We start from the raw sequence: 19,903 nt of genomic DNA on the forward strand, positions 1-19,903 counted from the left end.
AGCTCCAGACCTGGATATTAACTCCCAAATCTGATGATCTATCAATCAGGAAGGGCGCATAATATAACACTGGAATAAAATACTGTAAAGCAGACCTGGCTTTAGTCTTGCATTTTGGTCTAAATCTCAGCAAGAATGGATGAATGTCCTTGTATTAAGGATGCCATAAAACATAGAAATCATCTTTGTTCCTACATGTTACAAGTGCTTAAGCATTACACTCGCTGCTGTTGTCTGTGGAAATGTACATTTAGAGTCTATTTATAGTAACAAAAGTAAGTACACCCCTCAAATTTCAGCAACCATTTTAGTACACGTTCTTAAGGGACAATACTATAGAAATGACACTTGGATATATTTTAGAGTAGTCAATGTGCAGATTGTATAGCTGTAATAACTACACATACAGCCATTATTGCTAAAATAGCTGGCAACCAGAGGTCGAAAGTAATAAATACTTTCTTACTGTACTTAAGTAGATTTTTCTGGTATCAGTATTTTATTTCACTATTTATTTTTCGGACAACTTTTTACTTTTACTCATTACATTTTTACACAAATATCTGTACTTTCTACTTCTTCTGTTTTCAAACCAGCCTCGTTACTTTAGTTTTACTCTATTTGGTGAAATGTCAAAACTTTTTCTTTTTACTGCACCGTTTTCAGCCCATGACCATATTTTCTGTGATCGCACAGCTTTTTTAACCTACCAGTGGTGTATTATTTCCCGTCTCTCACACACCACAGATGTAGGCTAGTTTACGAAGTTAACCATAAGCAAAGCAGAAGACAACAAGAAGTATGGGATTAATGCAGCATTCTGTTTGACCATTTTTATAAAAAAATATATAAATAAATAAATAAATAAATATAAAAGAGATGAAATTAAAACCTTTAGCACAACACACATTTATTCATGAAGTCCTTTCTTCACTCAGATATAAATTATAAATACACTCCATCGATTTTGATGAATTTTAAAAAATGATGCACCAAGTCCTAAATCAGCAGCAAAATCCAACACGATGCTCACAATTAACCCTCTGGGGTGAACAAACGCACTGGCAAGTATTGTTGAATTTTTTCTTATAATGCAGACACAAACTTAAATTACTCAGTTTTTATTTTAATCGTACAGATGAGAGCAAAACATTGTTCGATCTGTAAAGAGTCTACTTTTATTTGTATTCACTCATAATATTACCTAATTTGTGCTTTTGTAAAATAAAGTCAACAGACAGGGGGCGCTCTGTGCCATCGCTGTCATCTCTTTTCGGAGACACAAATAAAACAAACTGAATCTCAGTGAATACTTGACTCACAGACATAATAAATATATGCAATAGAAAGCTCAAAATGTCTATTCACATCCAATACAAATATTCTCTGATTATGAAATCCGTATGAAAGTTAGAAGAGGAACAATTGTATGTGGAAACATAGCAAAGGTTACTTTCATCGTCCTGCTGATTTGCATAATTGAAAAGACCATAATTACTTTAAAACATTTACAAGAATATTTTGTCTTTAACATTTTGTCTCTATGTTGAGTTTGGTTTCACTAATAATAAACATACATTTGCATAAAGCATCAATATTTGCCAATGTTGATAAGAGTATTAATAAAAATCAGTTTTAAAAATGATCGAGTTGAAATTAATTGTAGGTTAACTCATGACAATCATGCGATTGATCGCGATGAAATCTTTAAATAAATAGACAACCCTAATATTAATATGCTGTGACGTCCAGTTGCCATTGTGACACTAAAACAGGTAGTAGTAATGGCTACTTTTTACTTAAGTATGTCAGAGCCCAAACTTCTTTACTTTAACTTGAGTAAAAAAAGTGTAGTCAGTACTTCAACTTTTACCAGAGTATTTTAAAACAAGTATCTGTACTTCTACCTAAATGAAAAAGTAGCCAATACTACCTGTTTTAGTGTCACGACCGTACACCACACACTTCTACAAGTCAGTTTGCATGCCCATCGTCCCAGAAGGAAGCTGGCTCACATGACGCCCCTCTTCCTTTAGAAACTGGGCCGAACGCCAATTTTCCAACATGAAAATGACCCCAAACACACCATCAAGATGACAACTGCCCTGTTAAGAAAGGTGAAGGTGAAGGTGATGGAGTGGCCAAGTATGTCTCCAGACCTGGACCCTATTGAGCATCTGTGGGGCATCTTCAAGCAGCAGGTAGAGATGCATCATGTGTCTAACATCCAGCAGCTCCGTGATGTCATTATGGAGGAGCGGGAGAGGATCCCAGCAACAACCTGTGCAGCTCTGGTGAATTCCTTGCCCAGGAGGATAAGGGCAGTGCTAGATAACAATGGTGCTCACACAAAATATTCACACTTTAGCCACAGTTTTGACATGTTCACTTAGGGTGTACTCACTTTTGTTGCCAGTTATATAGACAATAATGACTGTTCGTTGAGATAGTTTTAGAGGACATTTGTACATTTTGCTTTTATTTTAAAAACAAAATCACAAAGGATAAATTAAGAATGACTACTTATGGATTTCCTCACAACTGTTTGCTTTTCCTCTCATGTGTCAGTGGAGGATTTTGAGTTATATCCAGTCAAGTTGCAGCAAAAAAGACATTAAAAGTAAGATGTTTTGATGTGATAACTAACTATCACAGTAACGCAATCTGCTTAACTCAGTGTTAAGGTAAATTTCTCTATGTAGTGTTTTCCCATTTATTAGATAGTTTTATATTGTGAAGGTTTCACTAATATCACCTTTTAAATTCTCAAATGTGATTGGTCAGTAGGTGCTCTAATTCTAATATATTATCGTTTTTATAGGAAACACTTAACAGGGACTTGAGTGTTCTGTACAGTACATTATCTGAGTTAATAACTAATGGATTAGAAAGGTGTTATTTAACAAGGAAAAACATATACTCTTTGATAAAAGGAGGCTGGAAGATCTTTTCTTCCATTAAAGCTGAATGCTCTCCAGTGCTAATTGTTTGAAACTTTAGGTTTTTCCAAATACTTTTCAGGACGGAGCACATTTTTCTCAGTTTCTCAGTAACATGACGTGCTACAAAAGAAAAGCAGGAGAAACTGTTGAAGTGATTGTAGCTGTTATAAGTGATAACATGAATAATCATTTACATGCATTTATTATTAAATCATTAGTAATTCATTAATTCATGTTTTGTTTTGGGTTGATTTATTTGCTTTTGTTTAGATTGTACTTTGGACCTCTCTCTTTAAAGCACATATCGAAGGTCTGATATCTAATGTGTGCACCTGTTTGGAGATTTCCCTTGACTAGCGTATCTTTATCTGCCCTCACGTCCTATTGTCTCATTGTAAAGTTCATTGCAGTCTATTCCATTTCCATATTTCTCATACTTCCATTTTTAGACCACTGCATTCACATTTGTGATTATGGAATACTCTAGATCTGTGGTCCCCACTCCCCGGGCTGTGGACTGGCACCGGTTCTTGGTTCAATTGGTACCAGGCTGCACAGAAAAAATACATTACTTACATTATTACTGTTTAATTTATTATCTGATTCTGAATGTTTTATTTTATTTTGGCCTTGGTCACATGTCTTACCTCCATCCACTACCTTCTTGAAGGAGCTGCTAAAACATTACCGCTAAATTCAAACCCCCAAGTGAGCAAAATGAACAAGAAACAACACAGTGGATTCACGTTTATTATTATATTTAGAAAATACCAGGTTTTATGCCGGTCATATAATTTTATTTTGTTGCATTTATACACCACACCTTTAAGGCCGGACCGTGAAAATATTTTCCGACATTAAACCGGTCCGTGGCGCAAAAAAGGTTGTGGACCGCTGCTCTAGATGTTTGCTGTCTGTCTGTTCTCGGACGGTTTATATTGATAACAATTATTACATTATTCCATTTAACAAAACAGTATTATTACACTCTCACATACTGTGTCTTGAGGTACACTTTAGGATGTGTAAGTATTAAAAAATAATTAACTTATGGGTACAAATTTATCAGCCTAGATCAAATCACCTTGTCCTCAATTAATCCCCTTAAGCATCTTTGTGTCCTTCTCCTTGTCAGTATGTAATCGGTTGGTCATTACATGTTGGAAGTGTGTCACTGTGTGTTTGGAAAAAAAGCACTGGAGAGGATTTTACACTGGCATTTCAGTTAGTAAATGATAAGTGTTTTAAAGTGAGTCAGGTGTGAAAGTAAATCTGTGCCATGCAAATGTACCCAAACATCTCCTTCTGTGTTACAGCAGCTTAAATGTCTTTTATAATAGACTTGTGGTGGATATAGGAAGCATGGGCAAGGTATACGTTTTTTGTCATCCTTTTTTTTTGGGGTCTTACATAGACAATCATGCACACATTTGCTCTTCACAGATCACCAAATCATCCCTTTCAGATGTGGCTGGGGAAAAAAATTTTTGTTGATGTCGATTGAAAGCACCACTTTTATGTCATTCTTTCACTTTCAAGGCTGTTTTTTCTTTCTTCCCTTAGGAAATAAGCAGTTTATGTAGTTTTCAATCTCTCTCTTTCTCTCTCTCTCTTTATATATATATATATATATATATATATATATATATATATATATATATATATATATATATATATATATATATATGTATGTATATATGTGTATATATATATATATATATATATATATATATATATATATATATATATATATATATATATATATATATGTACACACACATATATATATATATATGTACACACACATATATATATATATATATATATATATATATATATATATATATATATATATATATATATATATATATATACACATATACACATATATATAATTTTTCTTTTAAAATTTATTTATTTTTTTTTTAAATCAGACACTGCTGTTTGAGCAAATATGCTGCTGTGTCTGACAATTCTTCCACAATTTCTATACTTTGATATTCATTTCCACTATTTGAAGCAATAAAAAGTATGCTTTTTAGTGAAAGCGTATATTTTCTGCCATTGCGTGTTGCAGTTATAGCAGGCCAGCATTGTGGCAGCGTTCCCAATCACTGGCATTCATAATGAATGAGATTTGAACGGCGCAGCATCTTGAGAATGGCACAGACCATCATAACTCAGAGACGTGCCAAATGGAAATGCGATGCGCCGCTGTCGAACGGAGCTCCCAGTTCCTCCGACATCTGCTGGAAACCGCTGCCCTCAGGGCCATTCTTGTTTTCCTCCGAACGTGAGGGTGTTTGTTCATAACATGTGCCTATTCTTTAAAACATTTCTTCAGGTTTTTTTTTTTTAATCTTTAAAAGAAAGAAAGAAAAAAAAAATAGGGATAAACAGAGATTATGAATGAAGGAACAAGAGCATTTTTTAAAGCAGTCATTTAGCTGCAGTTAGAGGAAAACTAATTATCATCCAGATCTTGGGGTGTTTGTGGCACAGCAACTTTCAGACTCATTGCATGTTTTTGACATAACATGTTCCACACTACTTGCATGTCCTGAATAAATTGGACTGTGCAATAGACTTTTTCCATTTTGCAACAAACACCAAAGAGAAGATAAAAACATGAACAAAAAGAAACAGCAAAATGGGTCTAACTGGGTCTGTTTTAATGAATGTTTTAATGATTTTTATTGATTAAATAAAAATAATAATTTCACAGTTGCTCTATTAACTCAGATGAAGTTGAATAGTGAAGTTTTTTTCTTTCTTTCAAATAATGGAATAATGGTGGTCTAACAAAATCAAAATCCCCAGTATATAGAGATACCTTTTCTTGCTTCAGTTAACATTGTGATGTTTAGCAGTGACTAACTGATACTATTCTTAAATCAATGAATGTGAGGTATTTATATTTTATTTAAGTGTTTTTGAAATGTAATTCTTAACACTTAAGACTAAATAACGCTAAAATCATATTTGCAATAATAGAATTATTACAGATTTTCTCAGTTGCATCAAAACGTTTCTCAGATCAGAAATGAAATTTTCAAAACTACTTGTTCAACCTCCATGTCATTTAGTCATTTGTGCACATTATAAAAACATTTCTCATTGATTTGATCAAACTGCAAATGCTTTAGTACTTTCATTTAATCGACTGTGTACAATTGTCTGCTGTTTCCTACATTATCAGTTGTTTATGTTCATGTTGATTAAAATATATTATACTGGTTTCACCGAAATAATCTTAACCCCCCCAAACATATCTGCATCAGTTCATTGCACAAATCATTGAATGCAAAATGGTTAAACCAGTTGTCATCATCTGTCATCTAAAATCTCTATGAAACTTTTTTTTGTTAAATGTAACTTGAATTGATGAATTGTGCAGATGAACCTTCACCGTCACTAATGAAGGTAAGAGAACGGCATCAGATCAACCGATGATTAACTAGTTCTCTAAAATAGGTCAAACGTGAATCTTGTGAGCCTTCAACTGGCGATAGAGCAAAACACAGAATTACAATTTCTGAAAATGGATGAACAACCAACAAATAAATGGACACTAGTACAATACAGGAAAAGTGTGAATCCTGTCCAGTCTCTTACAATCAATATAAATTAAATATGCAATCAGATAAATACATTTGTGCTTCTGAAACTCATAGATGCCATACAGAGAAAAATCAGCCTTATGCATTTTCAAACATTATAATACAAACCATAGTTTATATAAAAAAAATACTGAAATTGTACACATTCTTACTGAAAACAAGTGAACATTTTGATGATCTTGTTTGTGAACAATGACAAAGGGATTTTTCATTTTGATGGGATTTAGATGTTCGTTGACTCAAATAATTACTTTTGAGAGATGAACTAAGGATTTGGAGGAAAGTAAAGGCTTTTGCAAGAAATCCAATGTGTTGTGCCGTTTGTACACACTATTGTGAGAATGCACTTACTGGTTTGCAAATATTAAGAACGATTTGACAAATGCTCCAAAGCAACTAAGAAAAACTGTAAATGGGCTCACATATAAGTCACATTCTAGCTAAAAAAAATTTTTTAGTTCTGACTAATTAATATTATAACTTTTGTTTCTGGAGGATTCAATTAATGGGTGGATTCATCCAACTATTTTTAGTAGTTTTCCCAACTCTTGTCATATTAAATTCACTCTTCTGTACATTTCCAACTTGTGTAAAATAGTTGTGATTTTCTAAATCAAATAAAGCGAAGCTACTGTATTTTCCAGACTGTAAGCCGCTACTTTTTTCCCACGCTTTGAACCCCGTGGCTTAAACAACGAAGCGGCTAATTTATGAATTTTTCCCGGTTTCACAAATTACAAGCCAAAAAACTGAACCCCATAACATTAGACCAATGAAATTGCGGAACGGGTTCAGGTGAACCGATGAAACTCTTTATATTAAATCACGCTCCCACTGAATCGGGCCGCACCACATCATAAATATGGATGATGTTCCTCTGACGTTTGACCTGCCGCTCACTCGGACTGTCTACAGGAAATGCGAATCAGTCATCACGCTGAAAACAACCGGGCATGAAAAAACACACTTCACCTGTGTTCCGAGCTGCACGGCATCGGGAGAAAAACTTCACCGATGGTGATTTTTAAACGAACGACGATGCCAAAAGAAAAACTCCCGAGAGGAATTGTAGTGAAAGAAAGGAGGAAGACAGTGAACAATGAATTTCTTGGTAGGCTACTGTTTAGATACAAGCCGTGTAACAGGCACTGTCTTTAAAGCCTGTGTAAAGTTCATTAGTAATGCGGCTTATAGACAGGTGCGGCGTATTTATGTTCAAAATAAAAATCTTTAAAATCTGTAAAATTCAGTGGGTGCGGCTTATATTTGGGTGCGTTTAATAGTCCAGAAATTACGGTATATGTCATCTGCAGAACATCCAGCTTATTCTGGAGCAATTCGGTCCTCAAACTATTTAAGGATGACAAACTGCTAAAATAAAGAATGATAATTTCCTCCCAAATGGTTTTCTCTATTGCAGGGTAGATTTCACATACATGTCATGTTCCACATCATGTTTAGGCAAATGGCAGACATCTAAAGTATTTCTATCACTACTACTATCACTAATTGAATATGGGCATGTGCAAAAGTAACCTACACGCTTCCTGTTTGCCACTGTGATCTTTAGCACCTTTGACCAGCTGTCAGCATGTGTATGGGGTACGTGTGTGTGTGTGTGTGTGTGTGTGTGTGTGTGTGTGTGTGTGTGTGTGTGTGTGTGTGTGTGTGTGTGTGAGGATAATGAGCTTTTGCAGGAGAGATTTGCAGTTTGATCATGCTTTTTTCTCACAGGAACATGAGCAGAACGTGTGCTACATTGGAGGAAAATAGGCACCAGTATGGGCCGTGGGAGGTATGTGGGCAGCCGGCGTTTTTTTAACAAGGCTGGCAACAAGACACACACACACACACACACACACACACACACACACATGCACATGCACACAAATACACACTGAATTTTGTCGAAGTTACTACCCATAATGTTCTGCGGTCTGTGGAGAGGCTTGGAAAAATCCAGAAGAGAAAGAAAGCTATATAACCGGAGGGGGAAAAAACACGATGAGAAAATGAGAAAAAATCTGTGTGAGGGAGAAAGAAAAAGGCAGCGGGAGACCCATCCATGCGAAAGGTGCCAGGAACTCCAGCACTCTTAGGGACAAAATGTTTGAGCAGGGAGAAAAAAGCTGCACCTTTAGGCGAGTGCTGAGGATTTGAGAGCACATTAAGATTTCCAGGCAATTTGTGTGTATGTTCGTGTGTGTGTGTGTGTGTGTGTGTGTGTGTGTGTGTGTGTGTGTGTCATAAGCAGCATGGAGACAGCTTCCTCCAGCAGGACAGAGAGAAAGACAGACGCTGAATCTCAGAGCAGGAGAGCCACAGGTTAGCAGTCCGAAAACAGATGCCGCTTATGAGACATTAATGTCCTCGCAACGTGGGCATGTGCTGCCACACATTCACACACATACAATCACGCACACACACACACACACACACACACACACACACACACACACACACACACACACACACACACACACACACACACACACACACACACACACACACACACACACACACACACACACAAATATACTCCTGGGACAGATTATTAAGTTCCTCTGGCTAATTAGGGCTATAGTACAATGTATTGTTAGACTTGGGGGCAGGTGTAAGCCTCAGAAAAATACTTTGAGTGTATAGAATAATTTAATTGTTATAACACAGAATGGTGTTAAAAACAAAAGAACAACAACAACGAAAAAACATTGAGAGTCGTCAGATAAAAATAGTCAAATTTGTTCCAGCTGTCAGAAAGGATATAATAAATCACTCTTTACAACTGAGGTGAACAGAAAAGCATTTCAGCAAGCATCAAACACTAAACCTGTGGATAGAGAACATCAACAAAAGACCATATTGGACTCATATAATGCCGGGTGCACATTGTGCGATTTTTAATAGTCCTTCACAATTGTTACTTATCAGACTGTATGAACAGCAGACTTTTCTCACTAATGAAAAAAACGTCAAACACTCCTTTTTCCTTAATGACTTAATACGTTTCTCTTCTTGCTTTACTGTCCACATGAACCATTGACATTTTCCCTGTGGTTTTAAGTTGTTGCGTTATCAGGTTCGGTGCTCCTATTGGTTCCTGGTTTGATGGTCATTGTAGGAGGTCAAACTGCAGAAAAGAGTCTAAAATCTTCTGACATTCCCAGAATTTCATCTAAATTGGAAAAACATGATCTCAACAGCCATTATTCGACTGAACATGTCAAACCAGCGATCAAAGACTACAGAATTTAGCTTAGATTTTCAAAATTCCACCAAGAGACCACCAAATCGTTTCCAAAATCGTAGTGTGCACCTGACTTAAGTCCAGAATAAAAATCAAAGCTATCAAGGACACGACAATTAAACAAACAAATGCTGGTTCTTTTCTACTCTTTAACGTTTTACTGAGTTTGCACCCATGATAGATTCAGATTCTTGTTCTTGGCTGACCAAAGTGAAACCTAAGCCCATTCAACTCAAGGTTTATAATTTTGTCTGATCTCCGGGGCTGTAAATAGTGATTATTTGAGTTACTGTAGACTTCCTGCCAGCTCTGTTCTGTTCCAGAATCTGGTCATTCTCCCCTGACCTCTCTAATCTACAAGTTGTTTCTGCCTTCAGACCCTCCGCTGACAGGATGTTTTCTTGTTTGTTTGTTTAACACAATTCAGTGTAAACTCTAGAGACTGGTGTGTGTGTGAAAATCCCAGGAGATCAGCAGTTGCTGAAATACTCCACCCAGCCCATCTGGCACCGACAACATTGCCACAGTTAATGTCACAGAGATCACACGTATTCCTCATTTTGTTTTTTTTATGTGAACATCAAGTGAAGCTCTTGACCTATATCTAAATGATTTTATGCATGACTGACTGACTGACTGCATATCTGCATAAATGAGCAGGTGTACCTATTAAAATTGAATGGCGAGTGTACATTTAGAACCAGTAGAGGGTGTGGCCTAAAATAAATGGGTCTTTTTGTCCTTTTTTGTAATAAAATTCTTTCTTTTTAATTCCTGTACATATATAGTTATCAAGGATGAATGAATGCAGTAAATGCATCACCATTAATCAATTGTTCATGATCACATTAATGAACATGGTCTTTCTTTCCCCTGTGTGGTTCATATCTGAAAGCTGGCCTACATTAAAGCAAAAATGTTTTGCTCAAACAACTTGTTTTTTGTGTCCCATTATGCAAACCTCAAAACTCAGAATCATTCTGGCAAGCAAAAAAGACTGTATATATGAATTTATATCCGGCACTAATCATTGCAACTAACACCTTTAATCCGCAATTCAGTTCGGTCCAGACATTACCTCATTCTCACTCACCTGTTTCCTATTAACCCTAATTTCTTCTGTGTATTTATACCAGTTCACTGACTTCTAATTTTCTGAATTTCTATGTATTCTTTCTTTCTTTCTTTCTTTCTTTCTTTCTTTCTTTCTTTCTTTCTTTCTTTCTTTCTTTCTTTCTTTCTTTCTTTCTTTCTTTCTTTCTTTCTTTTTGCTCTGTTATTTTTTTATATTAATTGACATGTATCGCCTATTTTTGTTCCTCCTCATGTAAGATTATTGTTAGGTTACATTTACATCCATCTGCCTCTATTTTATAGACCTTATAGACCATGGGTCACTTACGTGGTGGGCCTATTTAAAAAATAGCTGTTTCCTACTTTGTTAAATCATTTTCGATACTTATTTCTGAGAAATCATTAACATGATCAGTGTCTACACATAGATGAATATCATTCATTTTAATAATAACATACAATAAAAGGTAAATTAAGCTAATTTGTTATTTCAGATCAAGAAGTAGCTCTCAGTTTCAAAAAGGTTGGTGACCCCTGTTAAAAACATTCTGACTTTAAACTAAATTATCACAGGTAAATAGCTTTGTGGTTGTAGCTTTGTGGGGAGGTGGTAGTTTTGTGGTTTATTAATTGGATTTTGGATCCGAAGGTCATGAGTTCAAATCATTCATGAGTCCAGTCACACCAATCTGCCACTTCTGGGCCCCTGAGCAAGGCCCTTAACCTCATAGCTGCTAAGTTGTATGAATGAGATGAATGTAAGTCACTCTGGATAAAGGCATCTATTAAATGATGTAATCCAATTTTTATAGAAACTACTGCATTTGGAAAAGTTACAAACTAGTTTAATAGTGAGCTTGTATTATTATGTGCATTATTACCAGCTTTCTGATGCAGTTCTGTTTTCAGACTGTGGTGTTGGTCCTGTGAGCTGTGCTGTTGTTTAAAATGACAGCAGTGTAAGATTTATTTTCAAGTGTAATTGTGGTCAAATTTGGGCTATTTTCTTACTTGATTTTCTGAGTAATGCAAAACCTTTTAGCTGTGACTACTGTTTATTTAGCAGCTGTCGTCTTTCACCATGTTGTGTGGATCATTAACAAAGTGTGTAAAGGGAAAAAAATAAATGACAGTTAAATTGTACAACACACCTTCCCCCCCATAAAGTTTTGTTCATTTTTATATATTACACACTGAAGCTTAAACCATCACAGAAAGAAAAGAGGAAACCTGAGATGGATAGGAGGAATCCTTTTTTGTGGAAAGGATTTGGAACGTATTATTGTTTGTTAATCTCCAGTACAATATTAAATGAACAATCTAATATGTCTGAGTATTAAGTTTTTAGTGGAAGTCCAGTATGTGTTTAAGCTTGATTTTTTGGTCCTCAAAAATATTTCTTTAGTACCATCAAAAAAAGGTTGTGAAGCTAAAATATTCATTTTATAGACAAACGGATATGCTTCAGCACACTCAGTTGGGTTAAACAGGGCCAGTTATACCTTCTGCTCCTTTACATAGGAAGAAAACTGAGCCTGTGGACATGTGAGATGTCTTTAGAATTGTGTGGTACTACTAATTTCCAAAAGACAGAAATAAATATGTATTATTGTTCTATAAATGTTGGACATTTATAGAACAATAAAAAGAAAAGTTTTGACTGGAGTCTATTCATGAGTCTATTCTATTCAATTGAGCTTTTCCTCATTTTGTAATTTAGAAAATGAAAGAATCGATGGTGTGGTCCGTCCGTCCGTCCGTCTGTCCGTCCGTCCGTCCGTCCATGTATCTATCCGAAAAAATCCAGTAATATAAGGGATGTGCATCTTTTTTTATAATTAAATAGAATAGATAAGGAATCTAGATGTGTTTGTAATTTCTAAAGAAATATCCTGAAAATAAGGTTAAAATATGTTTCAATTAATTTTCAGTTTACATTGAACTTGACTTCAAAATGTTGAAAATTGACACATTTCCCCCAAGTTCCATTCCTGGAAGAAGATGGCACATTCTCTTTGTTAGACTTCAATTGCATTTTATTGAGTTATCTTTTCTGATGTCATTACTATAATCACTTCAGTTGTGTCTTACTCGTGGCTCCCAATTAGCTTGGTGCAATGGGAAAAGCACTATCTATGCATAAAACTAAAACCAGATTCACATGTGTGCTTTGTAGTGAAAGGGTTAAACAGGGCAAAGCCGAACCTCTACCGCAGTGGGAGTAGATCCTGTGAACATACGAGTTGGTTATGAGATGCATCAATCTCAAGGAATGGCGACATTCGCATCTCAGCCTGAAAGAAATCCCAGAGCGCTTTCTCTCTCTCTCATTCACACACACACACACACACACACACACACACACACACACACACACACACACACACACACACACACACACACACACACACATACTCCTCCATGAGCAGGAGACTCTACAGTAGCTTAAGGGGCCAGCAGCCAGACCCATAAAGAGGAAAGTCACTAACAGAATTATAGAAGCAGGAGAGATAATGTCAGTAAAAGAGTGCATAATGTTAGCATTTTATAAAGCAATAGATCTTGTCATTTGGCATAAATGCATCTACTATGGGCCTCCAATCTGCATTCAATACGGTATAAACATGAAAAGTATAACCTCCTGAAGTGAAGCTATAAATAGAACAGTGGCTTGAGGCAGTACAGCCTCAGGGGAAGCTGAGTGTGAGGATTTGTCAGATTTATTACTAGGTCCAGCAACCGGGCGCTAAGGAAAAGTAGGCTTGGAAACCTTAGTGTAAGTTGCAGACATAGTCGATTGTTACGGAGACATATTTTACCCCTGTCGCTCAAAAGACACTTGTTTATTGTAACGCCCTGAAATATATGCCTACTGCTTTTTTAGGTTTCAGATTGAGACATTACAGTGTGACATATCAGCCCTAGAAGATTAGAAATAAAATTTGTCACTTAAGCCCTAAATTCTAACCAAATAGGCAGCTTTTCTATGAAGTATAAACACACTAGGAACTAAAAATGCATTTATATCTTCCTTATATAAGGGAAGCATCATGCTTATCTGTTGTCAATCTTATAATTCTGTGGAACCAAAATCAGAAACAAATATGCTGCAGAGGGGTCTTTGGTTCAATCGCAAGCACAGGTTAATCTTTTACAGCCCAAATTTCCATATATTCTTGCTGTATCTGTATTTAAATTTTCGTAGTTTTAGTGCCACGTAAAACTTTTTTATAATCTAAAATCGGAACTTTGAGATTACGAGAATAAAGTCGAAATATTTGTAAAAATAAATTTGGTAATTTGGTAATATCTAAAGAAAAATCACAGAATTGCGAGAAACGTTTAGCTGTTTTGCATAAAATGGATGTGGAGGATTTGGTTAAATCCTTCTTTAGGTTTTGGCAATGAGGAAATTATTTGTCTTTTGGCGCATCAGCATGGAGTTATAATTAATAAATGGACACTGCAACAGTTATGTAGGAAAGTTATGGTTACATATTTTTCTCTTAAATTATTATTATTCATATTTTTTGTATTATATTATTCTCATAATCGTACATTTTTTTTAACTTTTTTTAACGTCCACTAAAACACTGTTATAGTATTGTTGTAACAGTACTTAGTATAACAGTACTTAGTATTGTATTTTATAAAAAAAAGTAATTTCTCAAACAAAACACCCAGTTACACAGATCCCCAGCAAACAGATTGAATGTTGTAGTAACCACAAAACCTATAATTGCTTATTTCTCGCTCCACCTTTTGGATAATCCGTTGCGATTGCTGCTTTAAACAGGACGACATTACGGTAATATCTAGAACACCACCAGACTGTGTTATAAACATGATCCAACCTGTCAGTCACCCTCTTCTGTTTGAAAAGAGGAAAATTGTTTAACATTAGCATATTGGAGTCTTTGTAAGTTGCATTTAAGCCTTTTGTACGACCCAAATTGCTTTTCCTCTCTGACGGCACCGTGGCCAGATAGCGCTACGCTTCCACCCTCATAGTTAAGCTTCTCGCCATTGCACAGAGTGCTCCAGACTTGCTGATTAAACACCACAACACGAAGCTACGATCCTGCGCTCATGTAACATTACACAGTTTCCAACTTATTTCTATATGAACGCTGAAAAGCCTCTCTTGCACCGTGACGAAGTTATAACAAGAATGAGTTAAAGAAAAGAGAGGTGGTGAGAAACAAAGGAGAAAAAAAGAAAGAGGAAAAAAAGCAGATAGTGTGATTAAGTGATAGTGACTTGCTTTAGTTCACACAGAGGTTAGCTGCCAGCAGGCAGGAGGCTATGATTAGCTTCATGTGTGAGAATCTGTGTGTGTGTGTGTGTGTGTGTGTGTGTGTGTGTGTGTGTGTGTGTGTGTGTGTGTGTGTGTGTGTGTGTGTGTAAGTGTGTGTGTGTGTGTGTAGGAGTTAAGCAGAGCTCTCTCCAGGCAGCACGAGGCTTCGTTATGGTTATGGTGCTGTCCTGTGCGGAGGGAAACAGACTCTGCTCCCTATTGGCCCGTAAACAGGCATAGCAGAGAAATGCAGCAATCCAGCATTGGCCATTAACGTCACCATAATGCTGTAGCACTTCTGCTGCAAACGGCCAAAAGCTAATTGGATCTTTAAAATATTTACTCAGAACCTGTGTACGCTTTTACTCTCATGCTTTTCTCTGAATGGAAAAACAGAAATGTAGAAATGTGGACAGTAGTAACTCAGTGCTTAATGGAATATTTCGACATTTTTCAACCTAATCGCTGCTATACTGCAAGACTTTCACCCTGTTTCCTAGTACTGAAACAACAACAAAAAAACATCTAAAATATATAACAACTGTTAAACACTAACAAGGGTCTTGGCACAAGACAGCTAGAGCAGCATGTGCTACTAAAGCTGCACTCTTAGATCTCTGCTTTGCTTGTTTTTTGATTTTTTATAATTAATTCAGGTTAACTTTGTGGAGAAGAATTCATTTTTTATTGTATTAGAAAAAGTGTAGCAACAGTTACTGGATCGTTAGTAGAAAGAAACATAAACAGGATGTACAGCTAATATAGATAACTGTGTTTTTTTTTTTTTTTATTATTATATATTATTATTTTATTAATTATTTCATAATTATTTCTTTTTAAGTCTGGTTCCTCTCAAGGTTTCTCCTTTATAACATCTAAGGGAGTTTTTCCTTGCCACAGTCACCATGGCTGCTCATCAGGGATAAATGCACACTATTCACCTTAACTGTTAAAATTCTGTAAAGCTTCTTTGAGACAATGTCTGTTGTGAAAAGCACAATAAAAATAAACTTGACTTGACCATTAGCGAGACTGTAATGATAAAGAAGGACCCAGTTTTTAACAAAATGTGTCAGGTGTCCCCAAATTGATTTCTTCATATGCTAATCCCATTTCCATCATGTATTGAAAGAGAATAGAATCTTTTTTCCAGAGTAAACATTGCATAGCTAGCCTTTCTCTGGGTTCTCTGGTTTTCTAGTCCAGTCAAAAAAACATCCATTCAAGGCAAAATTGTCCATAGTGTGTAAATGGGTATATGAGTTTGTGTGCAATAGTGCCTTGTGATTGGCTGGCACCCCTGCTGAGTTCCCCGGGATAGACACCAGACTCACACACATCCCTAAGAAGTCAAATTGATTTAGAAAAAGGATGGATGAATGGGATTGACTACTTGTACCAGGTACACTACATTCATGCTGAAATGTATTGGAGCAAGATTGTATCTGTCATCTGGTTTTGATAAAACATACACTGTGCATCATCAGCATACTACTGGAAACCAATCCTATAATTAGGAATGGGAAGAATTGTGCCAATAGCACAAATAGGGAAAACAACAGCGGCTCATTACAGTAGCAGGTCTATAACACCCGATAGAACCCCCAGCAATATTAGACATTGGAGACACAAGTAGATACAAGAGATACATTCACTGTTTTATTATTTTTTGGTTGCAAAAATAAAATAAATAAAATTCACCACTAAACAGAAAAAAATTAACTTTAGAAACAAGAACATTAATGGCCTGGGGATCCATGAAGTTACCGAGCAATGCAGAAGCTTTTGATTATGGATTTGAACTGTACTTAATGTCAACAGTCTGCTACAATGACTCAGGAATACAGGTTGCATTTGATCACCATCACTGCACACCTTAACACTGTTTAGCTGTAATAAATGGACACTTGATGCCACCCAGATGAGGATGTTGAATCTGGTTCCTTACACGGTTTCTTTTCTATGCCATCTCATGTAGTTTTTTCTTGTCACAGTAACTGGCTCGCTCATTAGAGAGAAACTTACAATTAAAGAACAATCTTATTCATTCTTTATTACCACATTATCTGTGTAAAGCTTCTTTGAGGCAATGTCCATTGTTAACAGCGTTATATACAAATACAAATAAATTAAATGTAATTGATTGTTGTATATCTTTGGAGAGAGAGGGAGAGAGAGAGAGAGATAATTCATTCACTTGGGGAAATAAAAAGCAGGGAGGCATGAGAACTTCCATAAGCACACACTGTGGCTCCTTCAGTTTCACCATCTCACCCAAAAGACACTTATAAAACATACAACATGGCAGGTGCCTTGAATCAGGAACCTCATGAGAGTTCAGAAAGTGAAAGCAAGAACAAAATGTATCAGCCTGAGCCGTTTTCACCCAACAGACAAGCTTTCTAAAATAGTGAGAAAGTCTAGAGAATTCATAAAAAGTGCTCAGGGAGTCAGTGATGGTATGTTACACATGTTGCCAAAAAAGTAGACTGTGTCACTGAGGTAAAGAGCATGTAAATGACTGAATAAGTGATGACATTTTTGAGTAAATGATCGGCTAGCAAATTAATTTGTGTAACTAGTATTCCCTAACCCCAAAATTTTACAGCTAGATGCTAATTTCTAAATCCTAAATTTCGATCTTTATCCAAACCATTTACATCCTTTACTCACAAACCCTAACACTTAAACCAATTACAATACATGAGTTATTATGTTAAATGCTAATGACTAGGCTTTAATGCTAAACGATATACCCTCAGGTTAAAAGTGAGGAGTGGGGGAGTGATTTAACATCTAAGTATGTATGTTTATGTCATACAACCATGGTAATGGATTATAATGACTTACCATCACACATGTAAAACAAATTGGAGTGTGTGTGTGTGTGTTTTTCCATCCTTTGACTGATCTGATAGAAGGAGGTCTGAAGAGATTGCTAATGCATATTAATCTATTCTGATATAATAAATCCCAAACGGCTGTCAGAAACATCCAGAAAGGCGTTGTTGTAATTGCTGTGCAACATATTAGTCATATGCTTTCTACATAAACAGAAGATAAATAGACTTATAGAGAATCATCTCAGATATGTCACCACAGTGGTGAGGAAGCCTGTGAGGACTTTTGCTCTGTTGCTTTACTTCTTCTTGCCTACTAAACCATATAGATTTTCCTCTATTACTCATGATCTTCAGGATGATTACTGTCTTCACCACTTCTTTTTAGCAGATGGCATTCTACATACAAACATGACCTCGCCTATCTTATCTGTCCACCTAGATCTGAGGCTCATTGCCAGAATCCTCTGGGACTGCCAGTCAACTGTGCACAAAGCTGACTTCACTCAGCTTACACTTCTAAATTCTCTCTTTACTTTGTCTCTCAGCATTGACAGAAACCCTAAACCAAGCTGAGGAACATCCACAGAGAATGTCCACAGATGCTGCACTCTAAGGCTTTCTCTTTCACTTGTATCCTGAAGAGTAGATGCAGTACTGGTTTGGGGTTGGGGGTTGATGTGGGACGGGTTCCAGATTTGCTCATTACCTATTCTTGCATATGCTGTCCTTTTTCCCTAATTTTAAATATATATATATATATATATATATATATATATATATATATATATATATATATATATATATATATATATAGAGAGAGAGAGAGAGAGAGAGAGAGAGAGAGAGAGAGAGATAGAGAGATAGATAGATAGATAGATAGATAGATAGATAGATAGATAGATAGATAGATAGATAATTCTTAACCTTATTTTTATACTCTATAGTTATATTTTATGCTTTATACATATACTTTTATACTTTTTGTACTTTATTTGTTATTATTTTAATATTATATCTGTATTTACATGTTTCGATGTTGGACAGTCGTAAAAAGCATTTCACTAAATGTTGTCCTCTGTATGAATGTGTATGTTACAAATAAAATTGTAATTGAATAAAATGTGAATTTAATGTAATTAGTAGTCCACTGAAATATCTTACATAGATTCATAGATAATTTTAATTCCTTCCTTTTTATCTTTCAAACAACTGACAGATCCTTTGGTCCTGCTTGGAAATGTTGCTTGGAGCATGTGCTTGGAGATGATCCCAGATCACAAAACTTAATCAAAAACCATTAGTCAGAACTCCAGAATATCAAATACTTAATTTTTTCTGTGTTTTTTCTTTTAAGATTTGCCAACTGACACAGCTGCATCTACCTTCTACACAGCTGTCTTTGGACTATTCCCTCTCATTTTTAAGCCAACTAGTTTGATGCTTTATAGCTCCTGGATGTCTAATGTTCTCTGGTCCATGTCTGTAGCTACATCAAAGTCTGTCTTTAATTATTCCAAAATAAAGTCATGACTTTCCCACTAATATCAATTTATCTTCACAATTTATTCTTATTCTCTACCTTCTAATCTTCATATAATCCCCATTCTCTCCCTTCCACCATTTGATATATGATCTTACTGATATTTAGGCATCCACCGAAACAAGGTGAAACACTCTTTCATTTGCTTGCCATCTTGAGCAGTTTCCAAAAGCATTGAGTTCTTGTTGGCTACTTTTGCTTCATTCTCTGGTCCAATTTTCTACACTTACAAGTAACTGACAATGGAAGAAGAAGTGCTGCTATGTAGTAGCTGTGACTGTCACTTGTCCATTGGCATATATACTCACCCCCATACTATCCACTTTCTTTCAGATAATAT

This window comes from Silurus aristotelis, assembly GCF_946808225.1.
Source record: "Silurus aristotelis genome assembly, chromosome: 8".
Classification (NCBI taxonomy): domain Eukaryota; kingdom Metazoa; phylum Chordata; class Actinopteri; order Siluriformes; family Siluridae; genus Silurus; species Silurus aristotelis.